General features: G+C 46.1%; 7 non-coding genes across 7 annotated transcripts; all 7 read left to right on the forward strand.

Moving 5' to 3' along the window:
* The first annotated feature begins 1,262 nt into the window (after window positions 1-1,262).
* On the forward strand, window positions 1,263-1,453 carry LOC130302625 (U2 spliceosomal RNA). Its single transcript, XR_008852808.1, has one exon. It is a non-coding gene; the product is annotated as a U2 spliceosomal RNA (small nuclear RNA).
* Window positions 1,454-3,540: 2,087 nt separating this feature from the next.
* Window positions 3,541-3,731, forward strand: LOC130302606 (U2 spliceosomal RNA). Its single transcript, XR_008852790.1, has one exon. It is a non-coding gene; the product is annotated as a U2 spliceosomal RNA (small nuclear RNA).
* Window positions 3,732-5,819: 2,088 nt separating this feature from the next.
* LOC130302628 (U2 spliceosomal RNA) lies at window positions 5,820-6,010 on the forward strand. The gene has a single exon (XR_008852810.1). It is a non-coding gene; the product is annotated as a U2 spliceosomal RNA (small nuclear RNA).
* Window positions 6,011-8,103: 2,093 nt separating this feature from the next.
* LOC130302607 (U2 spliceosomal RNA) lies at window positions 8,104-8,294 on the forward strand. Its single transcript, XR_008852791.1, has one exon. It is a non-coding gene; the product is annotated as a U2 spliceosomal RNA (small nuclear RNA).
* Window positions 8,295-10,388: 2,094 nt separating this feature from the next.
* Window positions 10,389-10,579, forward strand: LOC130302624 (U2 spliceosomal RNA). Its single transcript, XR_008852807.1, has one exon. It is a non-coding gene; the product is annotated as a U2 spliceosomal RNA (small nuclear RNA).
* Window positions 10,580-12,674: 2,095 nt separating this feature from the next.
* Window positions 12,675-12,865, forward strand: LOC130302608 (U2 spliceosomal RNA). Its single transcript, XR_008852792.1, has one exon. It is a non-coding gene; the product is annotated as a U2 spliceosomal RNA (small nuclear RNA).
* Window positions 12,866-14,942: 2,077 nt separating this feature from the next.
* LOC130302610 (U2 spliceosomal RNA) lies at window positions 14,943-15,133 on the forward strand. Its single transcript, XR_008852794.1, has one exon. It is a non-coding gene; the product is annotated as a U2 spliceosomal RNA (small nuclear RNA).
* The last annotated feature ends 900 nt before the right edge of the window (window positions 15,134-16,033 follow it).

Here is a 16,033-nt window from a genome sequence, read left to right on the forward strand (position 1 = left end):
TTCAGCACCTATGTATAATGTTGTAAAAATGCTCTAGAAGCTAAAGTCGCAGAAATGTCACACATATTTGGCCTGCAACTTTCTGTGCGACAAATTCAGACAGGAAAAATCAGTATAAATCCTTAGAAAATTATCCCCCAGTGTCTCCATCTGCTGGCGGTATTGAATAAGCATTGCTGCACTGATGGGGTATGCATTAGACGAAAAAAAAGAAGAAAAAGAAGAATAATACGCCCAGAAAAGAGGCGAAAAGGAGAAAAACGTAAAAAAACGTGAAAAAAAAGTAAGAGGAAGAGAAGGGAAAAAAAGGTGGAAATGGGTTTAAAAGTGATTTCGGCGGAGAAATATATATATATATATATATATATATATATATATATATATATATATGCGCACACACACACATAGATATAAACGTATTCTCCGTTGAGATATTGCAGCCGCTGCTGTGTCCAGGCCCAGGAGCCTTAGCACTGTGCTGTGATGTCACTCAATACCACTGACATCACTAGGTGTAAACAACATCTCTCCTTTGCTGTGTATGTGACTATGGAGCTGTTTGGTGATGTCGTCTATTACGGCCTTCATAGAAGCAACAGGAGATTGTTGCATCCATCTTGAACCCTCAGAACTACAGTGCTATGATGTCACTCACTTCCACAGGACTTGCAGAGTGTAAACAACAACAACCCAGCTTTGTTGTGTATGTAACCAAAGGGATTTGTGATGTCACCTAGAACCTTCACAGCAGCGACAGCTTTATGAGGAGCATCAGCACTGCTCTGCCTGAGCAGAACCATCACCGCCATAGGTTGTCAAATAACCCGGATTTAACCCACACAGGTAAGTCCAATGGGGTGCAGGCATGTCCTCTATGCTTACAGCTTCCCGTGGGTGTTGGTTTGATACCGTTTGGGGACAGCCAAGGAGGCATCTGCAGGCAACAAAGGTAGGTGTGTGCTTGTGTGTGTGTTTCCTATGCAGATCCTAAGCCCAGTGTCACATGCAAGTAGGAGGAGTAAGAAGGGTTCCTGGCAAATCCGGGTTATGGATTGCATTTAAAAAGGCCCCGTGGGAGTGCAATGGGCCCCTGTCTTGCTGCTTAGCAATAATGGTATGGGTTTAGGTTCTGCTGTGTGTACTGGTGGTTGACTGCCCCCCAGCCCAGAGTGTGCATGGAAAATTGTCTGGCAGCCTCCCTGACAGCAAGCAGTGATAGTGCCCATGAAGGGGACCTTGTTGGGCCCGCCCCTTTCACGGTTATCGCTTCTCGGCCTTTTGGCTAAGATCAAGTGTAGTATCTGTTCTTATCAGTTTAATATCTGATACGTCCCCTATCTGGGGACCATATATTAAATGGATTTTTGAGAACGGGGGCCGATTTCGAAGCTTGCTTCCGTCGCCCTATGCATTGACCCGATATGGCAGTATCTTTGGGTACAGTGCACCACCCCCTTACAGGGTTAAAAAGAAAGATTCCTACTTTCATTGCTACCTGCTTGCTGGCTAGCCAGCTAGCCAGCCCTGTGGGCCTTGCTGCTGCTGCAGCCAAAAAACAAAAGGTGGTGCTGCTGCTGCTTCTGCTGCTTCTGCTTCTGCTTGTGTCTGGCCCCTGTTGGAGCGTCCAGGCACAGGACTTCTGCTGCTGCTGACTAAATGGCCTCCTTAATTGGATCATTTGAGTAGCCAGCACACCTGTGCAGGTAGGGCATGACATGATAGGCAGCTGCCTTGATAGCGGGTGGGCGCTGAATGTTCCTAATTGACAAAATAAGATTAATGCTTATGAAGAAATATAAAATCTCATCCCTTCCCCAATATCGCGCCACACCCCTACCCCTTAATTCCCTGGTTGAACGTGATGGACATATGTCTTTTTTCGACCGTACTAACTATGTAACTATGTAACATAACATGGGGGGGGGGGGGGGGTCTCCTGGCTGTTCACACAGGTGTGTCATTGCTGTACATTGACCATGCATTGCTTCTGTGGTATTGCAAAGGCAAAGACAAATGCTTCCAGCCATCCATTGCACTAATGGATTGGTCATCAGCTGGCTGTCTATGTCCCGCATCAATATAGACCAAAGTACAGAGGGTTAGGCTATGCTATTGTGCACCTACCTGATGCATCAGAAGGTGCGAGGCCCTTGCTAAATTCTGTGCACAGACTTTGAGATCTATGCTTTAGACTGTATCTAAACCTGCTCCAACATGGACTGACATTCTGGCCTACTTTCAGCCGATGCGACTTGTCTGTCGCTGAACAGTCGCTTTTTATGTATTCAGCACCTATGTATAATGTTGTAAAAATGCTCTAGAAGCTAAAGTCGCAGAAATGTCACACATATTTGGCCTGCAACTTTCTGTGCGACAAATTCAGACAGGAAAAATCAGTATAAATCCTTAGAAAATTATCCCCCAGTGTCTCCATCTGCTGGCGGTATTGAATAAGCATTGCTGCACTGATGGGGTATGCATTAGACGAAAAAAAAGAAGAAAAAGAAGAATAATACGCCCAGAAAAGAGGCGAAAAGGAGAAAAACGTAAAAAAACGTGAAAAAAAAGTAAGAGGAAGAGAAGGGAAAAAAAGGTGGAAATGGGTTTAAAAGTGATTTCGGCGGAGAAATATATATATATATATATATATATATATATATATATATATGCGCACACACACACATAGATATAAACGTATTCTCCGTTGAGATATTGCAGCCGCTGCTGTGTCCAGGCCCAGGAGCCTTAGCACTGTGCTGTGATGTCACTCAATACCACTGACATCACTAGGTGTAAACAACATCTCTCCTTTGCTGTGTATGTGACTATGGAGCTGTTTGGTGATGTCGTCTATTACGGCCTTCATAGAAGCAACAGGAGATTGTTGCATCCATCTTGAACCCTCAGAACTACAGTGCTATGATGTCACTCACTTCCACAGGCCTTGCAGAGTGTAAACAACAACAACCCAGCTTTGTTGTGTATGTAACCAAAGGGATTTGTGATGTCACCTAGAACCTTCACAGCAGCGACAGCTTTATGAGGAGCATCAGCACTGCTCTGCCTGAGCAGAACCATCACCGCCATAGGTTGTCAAATAACCCGGATTTAACCCACACAGGTAAGTCCAATGGGGTGCAGGCATGTCCTCTATGCTTACAGCTTCCCGTGGGTGTTGGTTTGATACCGTTTGGGGACAGCCAAGGAGGCATCTGCAGGCAACAAAGGTAGGTGTGTGCTTGTGTGTGTGTTTCCTATGCAGATCCTAAGCCCAGTGTCACATGCAAGTAGGAGGAGTAAGAAGGGTTCCTGGCAAATCCGGGTTATGGATTGCATTTAAAAAGGCCCCGTGGGAGTGCAATGGGCCCCTGTCTTGCTGCTTAGCAATAATGGTATGGGTTTAGGTTCTGCTGTGTGTACTGGTGGTTGACTGCCCCCCAGCCCAGAGTGTGCATGGAAAATTGTCTGGCAGCCTCCCTGACAGCAAGCAGTGATAGTGCCCATGAAGGGGACCTTGTTGGGCCCGCCCCTTTCACGGTTATCGCTTCTCGGCCTTTTGGCTAAGATCAAGTGTAGTATCTGTTCTTATCAGTTTAATATCTGATACGTCCCCTATCTGGGGACCATATATTAAATGGATTTTTGAGAACGGGGGCCGATTTCGAAGCTTGCTTCCGTCGCCCTATGCATTGACCCGATATGGCAGTATCTTCGGGTACAGTGCACCACCCCCTTACAGGGTTAAAAAGAAAGATTCCTACTTTCATTGCTACCTGCTTGCTGGCTAGCCAGCTAGCCAGCCCTGTGGGCCTTGCTGCTGCTGCAGCCAAAAAACAAAAGGTGGTGCTGCTGCTGCTTCTGCTGCTTCTGCTTCTGCTTGTGTCTGGCCCCTGTTGGAGCGTCCAGGCACAGGACTTCTGCTGCTGCTGACTAAATGGCCTCCTTAATTGGATCATTTGAGTAGCCAGCACACCTGTGCAGGTAGGGCATGACATGATAGGCAGCTGCCTTGATAGCGGGTGGGTGCTGAATGTTCCTAATTGACAAAATAAGATTAATGCTTATGAAGAAATATAAAATCTCATCCCTTCCCCAATATCGCGCCACACCCCTACCCCTTAATTCCCTGGTTGAACGTGATGGACATATGTCTTTTTTCGACCGTACTAACTATGTAACTATGTAACATAACATGGGGGGGGGTTGGGGTCTCCTGGCTGTTCACACAGGTGTGTCATTGCTGTACATTGACCATGCATTGCTTCTGTGGTATTGCAAAGGCAAAGACAAATGCTTCCAGCCATCCATTGCACTAATGGATTGGTCATCAGCTGGCTGTCTATGTCCCGCATCAATATAGACCAAAGTACAGAGGGTTAGGCTATGCTATTGTGCACCTACCTGATGCATCAGAAGGTGCGAGGCCCTTGCTAAATTCTGTGCACAGACTTTGAGATCTATGCTTTAGACTGTATCTAAACCTGCTCCAACATGGACTGACATTCTGGCCTACTTTCAGCCGATGCGACTTGTCTGTCGCTGAACAGTCGCTTTTTATGTATTCAGCACCTATGTATAATGTTGTAAAAATGCTCTAGAAGCTAAAGTCGCAGAAATGTCACACATATTTGGCCTGCAACTTTCTGTGCGACAAATTCAGACAGGAAAAATCAGTATAAATCCTTAGAAAATTATCCCCCAGTGTCTCCATCTGCTGGCGGTATTGAATAAGCATTGCTGCACTGATGGGGTATGCATTAGACGAAAAAAAAGAAGAAAAAGAAGAATAATACGCCCAGAAAAGAGGCGAAAAGGAGAAAAACGTAAAAAAACGTGAAAAAAAAGTAAGAGGAAGAGAAGGGAAAAAAAGGTGGAAATGGGTTTAAAAGTGATTTCGGCGGAGAAATATATATATATATATATATATATATATATATATATATATATGCGCACACACACACATAGATATAAACGTATTCTCCGTTGAGATATTGCAGCCGCTGCTGTGTCCAGGCCCAGGAGCCTTAGCACTGTGCTGTGATGTCACTCAATACCACTGACATCACTAGGTGTAAACAACATCTCTCCTTTGCTGTGTATGTGACTATGGAGCTGTTTGGTGATGTCGTCTATTACGGCCTTCATAGAAGCAACAGGAGATTGTTGCATCCATCTTGAACCCTCAGAACTACAGTGCTATGATGTCACTCACTTCCACAGGCCTTGCAGAGTGTAAACAACAACAACCCAGCTTTGTTGTGTATGTAACCAAAGGGATTTGTGATGTCACCTAGAACCTTCACAGCAGCGACAGCTTTATGAGGAGCATCAGCACTGCTCTGCCTGAGCAGAACCATCACCGCCATAGGTTGTCAAATAACCCGGATTTAACCCACACAGGTAAGTCCAATGGGGTGCAGGCATGTCCTCTATGCTTACAGCTTCCCGTGGGTGTTGGTTTGATACCGTTTGGGGACAGCCAAGGAGGCATCTGCAGGCAACAAAGGTAGGTGTGTGCTTGTGTGTGTGTTTCCTATGCAGATCCTAAGCCCAGTGTCACATGCAAGTAGGAGGAGTAAGAAGGGTTCCTGGCAAATCCGGGTTATGGATTGCATTTAAAAAGGCCCCGTGGGAGTGCAATGGGCCCCTGTCTTGCTGCTTAGCAATAATGGTATGGGTTTAGGTTCTGCTGTGTGTACTGGTGGTTGACTGCCCCCCAGCCCAGAGTGTGCATGGAAAATTGTCTGGCAGCCTCCCTGACAGCAAGCAGTGATAGTGCCCATGAAGGGGACCTTGTTGGGCCCGCCCCTTTCACGGTTATCGCTTCTCGGCCTTTTGACTAAGATCAAGTGTAGTATCTGTTCTTATCAGTTTAATATCTGATACGTCCCCTATCTGGGGACCATATATTAAATGGATTTTTGAGAACGGGGGCCGATTTCGAAGCTTGCTTCCGTCGCCCTATGCATTGACCCGATATGGCAGTATCTTCGGGTACAGTGCACCACCCCCTTACAGGGTTAAAAAGAAAGATTCCTACTTTCATTGCTACCTGCTTGCTGGCTAGCCAGCTAGCCAGCCCTGTGGGCCTTGCTGCTGCTGCAGCCAAAAAACAAAAGGTGGTGCTGCTGCTGCTTCTGCTGCTTCTGCTTCTGCTTGTGTCTGGCCCCTGTTGGAGCGTCCAGGCACAGGACTTCTGCTGCTGCTGACTAAATGGCCTCCTTAATTGGATCATTTGAGTAGCCAGCACACCTGTGCAGGTAGGGCATGACATGATAGGCAGCTGCCTTGATAGCGGGTGGGTGCTGAATGTTCCTAATTGACAAAATAAGATTAATGCTTATGAAGAAATATAAAATCTCATCCCTTCCCCAATATCGCGCCACACCCCTACCCCTTAATTCCCTGGTTGAACGTGATGGACATATGTCTTTTTTCGACCGTACTAACTATGTAACTATGTAACATAACATGGGGGGGGGGGGGGGGGGGTCTCCTGGCTGTTCACACAGGTGTGTCATTGCTGTACATTGACCATGCATTGCTTCTGTGGTATTGCAAAGGCAAAGACAAATGCTTCCAGCCATCCATTGCACTAATGGATTGGTCATCAGCTGGCTGTCTATGTCCCGCATCAATATAGACCAAAGTACAGAGGGTTAGGCTATGCTATTGTGCACCTACCTGATGCATCAGAAGGTGCGAGGCCCTTGCTAAATTCTGTGCACAGACTTTGAGATCTATGCTTTAGACTGTATCTAAACCTGCTCCAACATGGACTGACATTCTGGCCTACTTTCAGCCGATGCGACTTGTCTGTCGCTGAACAGTCGCTTTTTATGTATTCAGCACCTATGTATAATGTTGTAAAAATGCTCTAGAAGCTAAAGTCGCAGAAATGTCACACATATTTGGCCTGCAACTTTCTGTGCGACAAATTCAGACAGGAAAAATCAGTATAAATCCTTAGAAAATTATCCCCCAGTGTCTCCATCTGCTGGCGGTATTGAATAAGCATTGCTGCACTGATGGGGTATGCATTAGACGAAAAAAAAGAAGAAAAAGAAGAATAATACGCCCAGAAAAGAGGCGAAAAGGAGAAAAACGTAAAAAAACGTGAAAAAAAGTAAGAGGAAGAGAAGGGAAAAAAAGGTGGAAATGGGTTTAAAAGTGATTTCGGCGGAGAAATATATATATATATATATATATATATATATATATATATATATATGCGCACACACACACATAGATATAAACGTATTCTCCGTTGAGATATTGCAGCCGCTGCTGTGTCCAGGCCCAGGAGCCTTAGCACTGTGCTGTGATGTCACTCAATACCACTGACATCACTAGGTGTAAACAACATCTCTCCTTTGCTGTGTATGTGACTATGGAGCTGTTTGGTGATGTCGTCTATTACGGCCTTCATAGAAGCAACAGGAGATTGATGCATCCATCTTGAACCCTCAGAACTACAGTGCTATGATGTCACTCACTTCCACAGGCCTTGCAGAGTGTAAACAACAACAACCCAGCTTTGTTGTGTATGTAACCAAAGGGATTTGTGATGTCACCTAGAACCTTCACAGCAGCGACAGCTTTATGAGGAGCATCAGCACTGCTCTGCCTGAGCAGAACCATCACCGCCATAGGTTGTCAAATAACCCGGATTTAACCCACACAGGTAAGTCCAATGGGGTGCAGGCATGTCCTCTATGCTTACAGCTTCCCGTGGGTGTTGGTTTGATACCGTTTGGGGACAGCCAAGGAGGCATCTGCAGGCAACAAAGGTAGGTGTGTGCTTGTGTGTGTGTTTCCTATGCAGATCCTAAGCCCAGTGTCACATGCAAGTAGGAGGAGTAAGAAGGGTTCCTGGCAAATCCGGGTTATGGATTGCATTTAAAAAGGCCCCGTGGGAGTGCAATGGGCCCCTGTCTTGCTGCTTAGCAATAATGGTATGGGTTTAGGTTCTGCTGTGTGTACTGGTGGTTGACTGCCCCCCAGCCCAGAGTGTGCATGGAAAATTGTCTGGCAGCCTCCCTGACAGCAAGCAGTGATAGTGCCCATGAAGGGGACCTTGTTGGGCCCGCCCCTTTCACGGTTATCGCTTCTCGGCCTTTTGGCTAAGATCAAGTGTAGTATCTGTTCTTATCAGTTTAATATCTGATACGTCCCCTATCTGGGGACCATATATTAAATGGATTTTTGAGAACGGGGGCCGATTTCGAAGCTTGCTTCCGTCGCCCTATGCATTGACCCGATATGGCAGTATCTTCGGGTACAGTGCACCACCCCCTTACAGGGTTAAAAAGAAAGATTCCTACTTTCATTGCTACCTGCTTGCTGGCTAGCCAGCTAGCCAGCCCTGTGGGCCTTGCTGCTGCTGCAGCCAAAAAACAAAAGGTGGTGCTGCTGCTGCTTCTGCTGCTTCTGCTTCTGCTTGTGTCTGGCCCCTGTTGGAGCGTCCAGGCACAGGACTTCTGCTGCTGCTGACTAAATGGCCTCCTTAATTGGATCATTTGAGTAGCCAGCACACCTGTGCAGGTAGGGCATGACATGATAGGCAGCTGCCTTGATAGCGGGTGGGTGCTGAATGTTCCTAATTGACAAAATAAGATTAATGCTTATGAAGAAATATAAAATCTCATCCCTTCCCCAATATCGCGCCACACCCCTACCCCTTAATTCCCTGGTTGAACGTGATGGACATATGTCTTTTTTCGACCGTACTAACTATGTAACTATGTAACATAACATGGGGGGGGGTTGGGGTCTCCTGGCTGTTCACACAGGTGTGTCATTGCTGTACATTGACCATGCATTGCTTCTGTGGTATTGCAAAGGCAAAGACAAATGCTTCCAGCCATCCATTGCACTAATGGATTGGTCATCAGCTGGCTGTCTATGTCCCGCATCAATATAGACCAAAGTACAGAGGGTTAGGCTATGCTATTGTGCACCTACCTGATGCATCAGAAGGTGCGAGGCCCTTGCTAAATTCTGTGCACAGACTTTGAGATCTATGCTTTAGACTGTATCTAAACCTGCTCCAACATGGACTGACATTCTGGCCTACTTTCAGCCGATGCGACTTGTCTGTCGCTGAACAGTCGCTTTTTATGTATTCAGCACCTATGTATAATGTTGTAAAAATGCTCTAGAAGCTAAAGTCGCAGAAATGTCACACATATTTGGCCTGCAACTTTCTGTGCGACAAATTCAGACAGGAAAAATCAGTATAAATCCTTAGAAAATTATCCCCCAGTGTCTCCATCTGCTGGCGGTATTGAATAAGCATTGCTGCACTGATGGGGTATGCATTAGACGAAAAAAAAGAAGAAAAAGAAGAATAATACGCCCAGAAAAGAGGCGAAAAGGAGAAAAACGTAAAAAAACGTGAAAAAAAAGTAAGAGGAAGAGAAGGGAAAAAAAGGTGGAAATGGGTTTAAAAGTGATTTCGGCGGAGAAATATATATATATATATATATATATATATATATATATATATATATATATGCGCACACACACACATAGATATAAACGTATTCTCCGTTGAGATATTGCAGCCGCTGCTGTGTCCAGGCCCAGGAGCCTTAGCACTGTGCTGTGATGTCACTCAATACCACTGACATCACTAGGTGTAAACAACATCTCTCCTTTGCTGTGTATGTGACTATGGAGCTGTTTGGTGATGTCGTCTATTACGGCCTTCATAGAAGCAACAGGAGATTGTTGCATCCATCTTGAACCCTCAGAACTACAGTGCTATGATGTCACTCACTTCCACAGGCCTTGCAGAGTGTAAACAACAACAACCCAGCTTTGTTGTGTATGTAACCAAAGGGATTTGTGATGTCACCTAGAACCTTCACAGCAGCGACAGCTTTATGAGGAGCATCAGCACTGCTCTGCCTGAGCAGAACCATCACCGCCATAGGTTGTCAAATAACCCGGATTTAACCCACACAGGTAAGTCCAATGGGGTGCAGGCATGTCCTCTATGCTTACAGCTTCCCGTGGGTGTTGGTTTGATACCGTTTGGGGACAGCCAAGGAGGCATCTGCAGGCAACAAAGGTAGGTGTGTGCTTGTGTGTGTGTTTCCTATGCAGATCCTAAGCCCAGTGTCACATGCAAGTAGGAGGAGTAAGAAGGGTTCCTGGCAAATCCGGGTTATGGATTGCATTTAAAAAGGCCCCGTGGGAGTGCAATGGGCCCCTGTCTTGCTGCTTAGCAATAATGGTATGGGTTTAGGTTCTGCTGTGTGTACTGGTGGTTGACTGCCCCCCAGCCCAGAGTGTGCATGGAAAATTGTCTGGCAGCCTCCCTGACAGCAAGCAGTGATAGTGCCCATGAAGGGGACCTTGTTGGGCCCGCCCCTTTCACGGTTATCGCTTCTCGGCCTTTTGGCTAAGATCAAGTGTAGTATCTGTTCTTATCAGTTTAATATCTGATACGTCCCCTATCTGGGGACCATATATTAAATGGATTTTTGAGAACGGGGGCCGATTTCGAAGCTTGCTTCCGTCGCCCTATGCATTGACCCGATATGGCAGTATCTTCGGGTATAGTGCACCACCCCCTTACAGGGTTAAAAAGAAAGATTCCTACTTTCATTGCTACCTGCTTGCTGGCTAGCCAGCTAGCCAGCCCTGTGGGCCTTGCTGCTGCTGCAGCCAAAAAACAAAAGGTGGTGCTGCTGCTGCTTCTGCTGCTTCTGCTTCTGCTTGTGTCTGGCCCCTGTTGGAGCGTCCAGGCACAGGACTTCTGCTGCTGCTGACTAAATGGCCTCCTTAATTGGATCATTTGAGTAGCCAGCACACCTGTGCAGGTAGGGCATGACATGATAGGCAGCTGCCTTGATAGCGGGTGGGTGCTGAATGTTCCTAATTGACAAAATAAGATTAATGCTTATGAAGAAATATAAAATCTCATCCCTTCCCCAATATCGCGCCACACCCCTACCCCTTAATTCCCTGGTTGAACGTGATGGACATATGTCTTTTTTCGACCGTACTAACTATGTAACTATGTAACATAACATGGGGGGGGGGGGGGGGTCTCCTGGCTGTTCACACAGGTGTGTCATTGCTGTACATTGACCATGCATTGCTTCTGTGGTATTGCAAAGGCAAAGACAAATGCTTCCAGCCATCCATTGCACTAATGGATTGGTCATCAGCTGGCTGTCTATGTCCCGCATCAATATAGACCAAAGTACAGAGGGTTAGGCTATGCTATTGTGCACCTACCTGATGCATCAGAAGGTGCGAGGCCCTTGCTAAATTCTGTGCACAGACTTTGAGATCTATGCTTTAGACTGTATCTAAACCTGCTCCAACATGGACTGACATTCTGGCCTACTTTCAGCCGATGCGACTTGTCTGTCGCTGAACAGTCGCTTTTTATGTATTCAGCACCTATGTATAATGTTGTAAAAATGCTCTAGAAGCTAAAGTCGCAGAAATGTCACACATATTTGGCCTGCAACTTTCTGTGCGACAAATTCAGACAGGAAAAATCAGTATAAATCCTTAGAAAATTATCCCCCAGTGTCTCCATCTGCTGGCGGTATTGAATAAGCATTGCTGCACTGATGGGGTATGCATTAGACGAAAAAAAAGAAGAAAAAGAAGAATAATACGCCCAGAAAAGAGGCGAAAAGGAGAAAAACGTAAAAAAACGTGAAAAAAAAGTAAGAGGAAGAGAAGGGAAAAAAAGGTGGAAATGGGTTTAAAAGTGATTTCGGCGGAGAAATATATATATATATATATATATATATATATATATATATATATATATATGCGCACACACACACATAGATATAAACGTATTCTCCGTTGAGATATTGCAGCCGCTGCTGTGTCCAGGCCCAGGAGCCTTAGCACTGTGCTGTGATGTCACTCAATACCACTGACATCACTAGGTGTAAACAACATCTCTCCTTTGCTGTGTATGTGACTATGGAGCTGTTTGGTGATGTCGTCTATTACGGCCTTCATAGAAGCAACAGGAGATTGTTGCATCCATCTTGAACCCTCAGAACTACAGTGCTATGATGTCACTCACTTCCACAGGCCTTGCAGAGTGTAAACAACAACAACCCAGCTTTGTTGTGTATGTAACCAAAGGGATTTGTGATGTCACCTAGAACCTTCACAGCAGCGACAGCTTTATGAGGAGCATCAGCACTGCTCTGCCTGAGCAGAACCATCACCGCCATAGGTTGTCAAATAACCCGGATTTAACCCACACAGGTAAGTCCAATGGGGTGCAGGCATGTCCTCTATGCTTACAGCTTCCTGTGGGTGTTGGTTTGATACCGTTTGGGGACAGCCAAGGAGGCATCTGCAGGCAACAAAGGTAGGTGTGTGCTTGTGTGTGTGTTTCCTATGCAGATCCTAAGCCCAGTGTCACATGCAAGTAGGAGGAGTAAGAAGGGTTCCTGGCAAATCCGGGTTATGGATTGCATTTAAAAAGGCCCCGTGGGAGTGCAATGGGCCCCTGTCTTGCTGCTTAGCAATAATGGTATGGGTTTAGGTTCTGCTGTGTGTACTGGTGGTTGACTGCCCCCCAGCCCAGAGTGTGCATGGAAAATTGTCTGGCAGCCTCCCTGACAGCAAGCAGTGATAGTGCCCATGAAGGGGACCTTGTTGGGCCCGCCCCTTTCACGGTTATCGCTTCTCGGCCTTTTGGCTAAGATCAAGTGTAGTATCTGTTCTTATCAGTTTAATATCTGATACGTCCCCTATCTGGGGACCATATATTAAATGGATTTTTGAGAACGGGGGCCGATTTCGAAGCTTGCTTCCGTCGCCCTATGCATTGACCCGATATGGCAGTATCTTCGGGTACAGTGCACCACCCCCTTACAGGGTTAAAAAGAAAGATTCCTACTTTCATTGCTACCTGCTTGCTGGCTAGCCAGCTAGCCAGCCCTGTGGGCCTTGCTGCTGCTGCAGCCAAAAAACAAAAGGTGGTGCTGCTGCTGCTTCTGCTGCTTCTGCTTCTGCTTGTGTCTGGCCCCTGTTGGAGCGTCCAGGCACAGGACTTCTGCTGCTGCTGACTAAATGGCCTCCTTAATTGGATCATTTGAGTAGCCAGCACACCTGTGCAGGTAGGGCATGACATGATAGGCAGCTGCCTTGATAGCGGGTGGGTGCTGAATGTTCCTAATTGACAAAATAAGATTAATGCTTATGAAGAAATATAAAATCTCATCCCTTCCCCAATATCGCGCCACACCCCTACCCCTTAATTCCCTGGTTGAACGTGATGGACATATGTCTTTTTTCGACCGTACTAACTATGTAACTATGTAACATAACATGGGGGGGGGGGGTCTCCTGGCTGTTCACACAGGTGTGTCATTGCTGTACATTGACCATGCATTGCTTCTGTGGTATTGCAAAGGCAAAGACAAATGCTTCCAGCCATCCATTGCACTAATGGATTGGTCATCAGCTGGCTGTCTATGTCCCGCATCAATATAGACCAAAGTACAGAGGGTTAGGCTATGCTATTGTGCACCTACCTGATGCATCAGAAGGTGCGAGGCCCTTGCTAAATTCTGTGCACAGACTTTGAGATCTATGCTTTAGACTGTATCTAAACCTGCTCCAACATGGACTGACATTCTGGCCTACTTTCAGCCGATGCGACTTGTCTGTCGCTGAACAGTCGCTTTTTATGTATTCAGCACCTATGTATAATGTTGTAAAAATGCTCTAGAAGCTAAAGTCGCAGAAATGTCACACATATTTGGCCTGCAACTTTCTGTGCGACAAATTCAGACAGGAAAAATCAGTATAAATCCTTAGAAAATTATCCCCCAGTGTCTCCATCTGCTGGCGGTATTGAATAAGCATTGCTGCACTGATGGGGTATGCATTAGACGAAAAAAAAGAAGAAAAAGAAGAATAATACGCCCAGAAAAGAGGCGAAAAGGAGAAAAACGTAAAAAAACGTGAAAAAAAAGTAAGAGGAAGAGAAGGGAAAAAAAGGTGGAAATGGGTTTAAAAGTGATTTCGGCAGAGAAATATATATATATATATATATATATATATATATATGCGCACACACACACATAGATATAAACGTATTCTCCGTTGAGATATTGCAGCCGCTGCTGTGTCCAGGCCCAGGAGCCTTAGCACTGTGCTGTGATGTCACTCAATACCACTGACATCACTAGGTGTAAACAACATCTCTCCTTTGCTGTGTATGTGACTATGGAGCTGTTTGGTGATGTCGTCTATTACGGCCTTCATAGAAGCAACAGGAGATTGTTGCATCCATCTTGAACCCTCAGAACTACAGTGCTATGATGTCACTCACTTCCACAGGCCTTGCAGAGTGTAAACAACAACAACCCAGCTTTGTTGTGTATGTAACCAAAGGGATTTGTGATGTCACCTAGAACCTTCACAGCAGCGACAGCTTTATGAGGAGCATCAGCACTGCTCTGCCTGAGCAGAACCATCACCGCCATAGGTTGTCAAATAACCCGGATTTAACCCACACAGGTAAGTCCAATGGGGTGCAGGCATGTCCTCTATGCTTACAGCTTCCCGTGGGTGTTGGTTTGATACCGTTTGGGGACAGCCAAGGAGGCATCTGCAGGCAACAAAGGTAGGTGTGTGCTTGTGTGTGTGTTTCCTATGCAGATCCTAAGCCCAGTGTCACATGCAAGTAGGAGGAGTAAGAAGGGTTCCTGGCAAATCCGGGTTATGGATTGCATTTAAAAAGGCCCCGTGGGAGTGCAATGGGCCCCTGTCTTGCTGCTTAGCAATAATGGTATGGGTTTAGGTTCTGCTGTGTGTACTGGTGGTTGACTGCCCCCCAGCCCAGAGTGTGCATGGAAAATTGTCTGGCAGCCTCCCTGACAGCAAGCAGTGATAGTGCCCATGAAGGGGACCTTGTTGGGCCCGCCCCTTTCACGGTTATCGCTTCTCGGCCTTTTGGCTAAGATCAAGTGTAGTATCTGTTCTTATCAGTTTAATATCTGATACGTCCCCTATCTGGGGACCATATATTAAATGGATTTTTGAGAACGGGGGCCGATTTCGAAGCTTGCTTCCGTCGCCCTATGCATTGACCCGATATGGCAGTATCTTCGGGTACAGTGCACCACCCCCTTACAGGGTTAAAAAGAAAGATTCCTACTTTCATTGCTACCTGCTTGCTGGCTAGCCAGCTAGCCAGCCCTGTGGGCCTTGCTGCTGCTGCAGCCAAAAAACAAAAGGTGGTGCTGCTGCTGCTTCTGCTGCTTCTGCTTCTGCTTGTGTCTGGCCCCTGTTGGAGCGTCCAGGCACAGGACTTCTGCTGCTGCTGACTAAATGGCCTCCTTAATTGGATCATTTGAGTAGCCAGCACACCTGTGCAGGTAGGGCATGACATGATAGGCAGCTGCCTTGATAGCGGGTGGGTGCTGAATGTTCCTAATTGACAAAATAAGATTAATGCTTATGAAGAAATATAAAATCTCATCCCTTCCCCAATATCGCGCCACACCCCTACCCCTTAATTCCCTGGTTGAACGTGATGGACATATGTCTTTTTTCGACCGTACTAACTATGTAACTATGTAACATAACATGGGGGGGGGGGGGGGTCTCCTGGCTGTTCACACAGGTGTGTCATTGCTGTACATTGACCATGCATTGCTTCTGTGGTATTGCAAAGGCAAAGACAAATGCTTCCAGCCATCCATTGCACTAATGGATTGGTCATCAGCTGGCTGTCTATGTCCCGCATCAATATAGACCAAAGTACAGAGGGTTAGGCTATGCTATTGTGCACCTACCTGATGCATCAGAAGGTGCGAGGCCCTTGCTAAATTCTGTGCACAGACTTTGAGATCTATGCTTTAGACTGTATCTAAACCTGCTCCAACATGGACTGACATTCTGGCCTACTTTCAGCCGATGCGACTTGTCTGTCGCTGAACAGTCGCTTTTTATGTATTCAGCACCTATGTATAATGTTGTAAAAATGCTCTAGAAGCTAAAGTCGCAGAAATGTCACACATATTTG

This window comes from Hyla sarda, unplaced genomic scaffold (genome assembly GCF_029499605.1).
Source record: "Hyla sarda isolate aHylSar1 unplaced genomic scaffold, aHylSar1.hap1 scaffold_1171, whole genome shotgun sequence".
In the NCBI taxonomy this organism is placed as follows: domain Eukaryota; kingdom Metazoa; phylum Chordata; class Amphibia; order Anura; family Hylidae; genus Hyla; species Hyla sarda.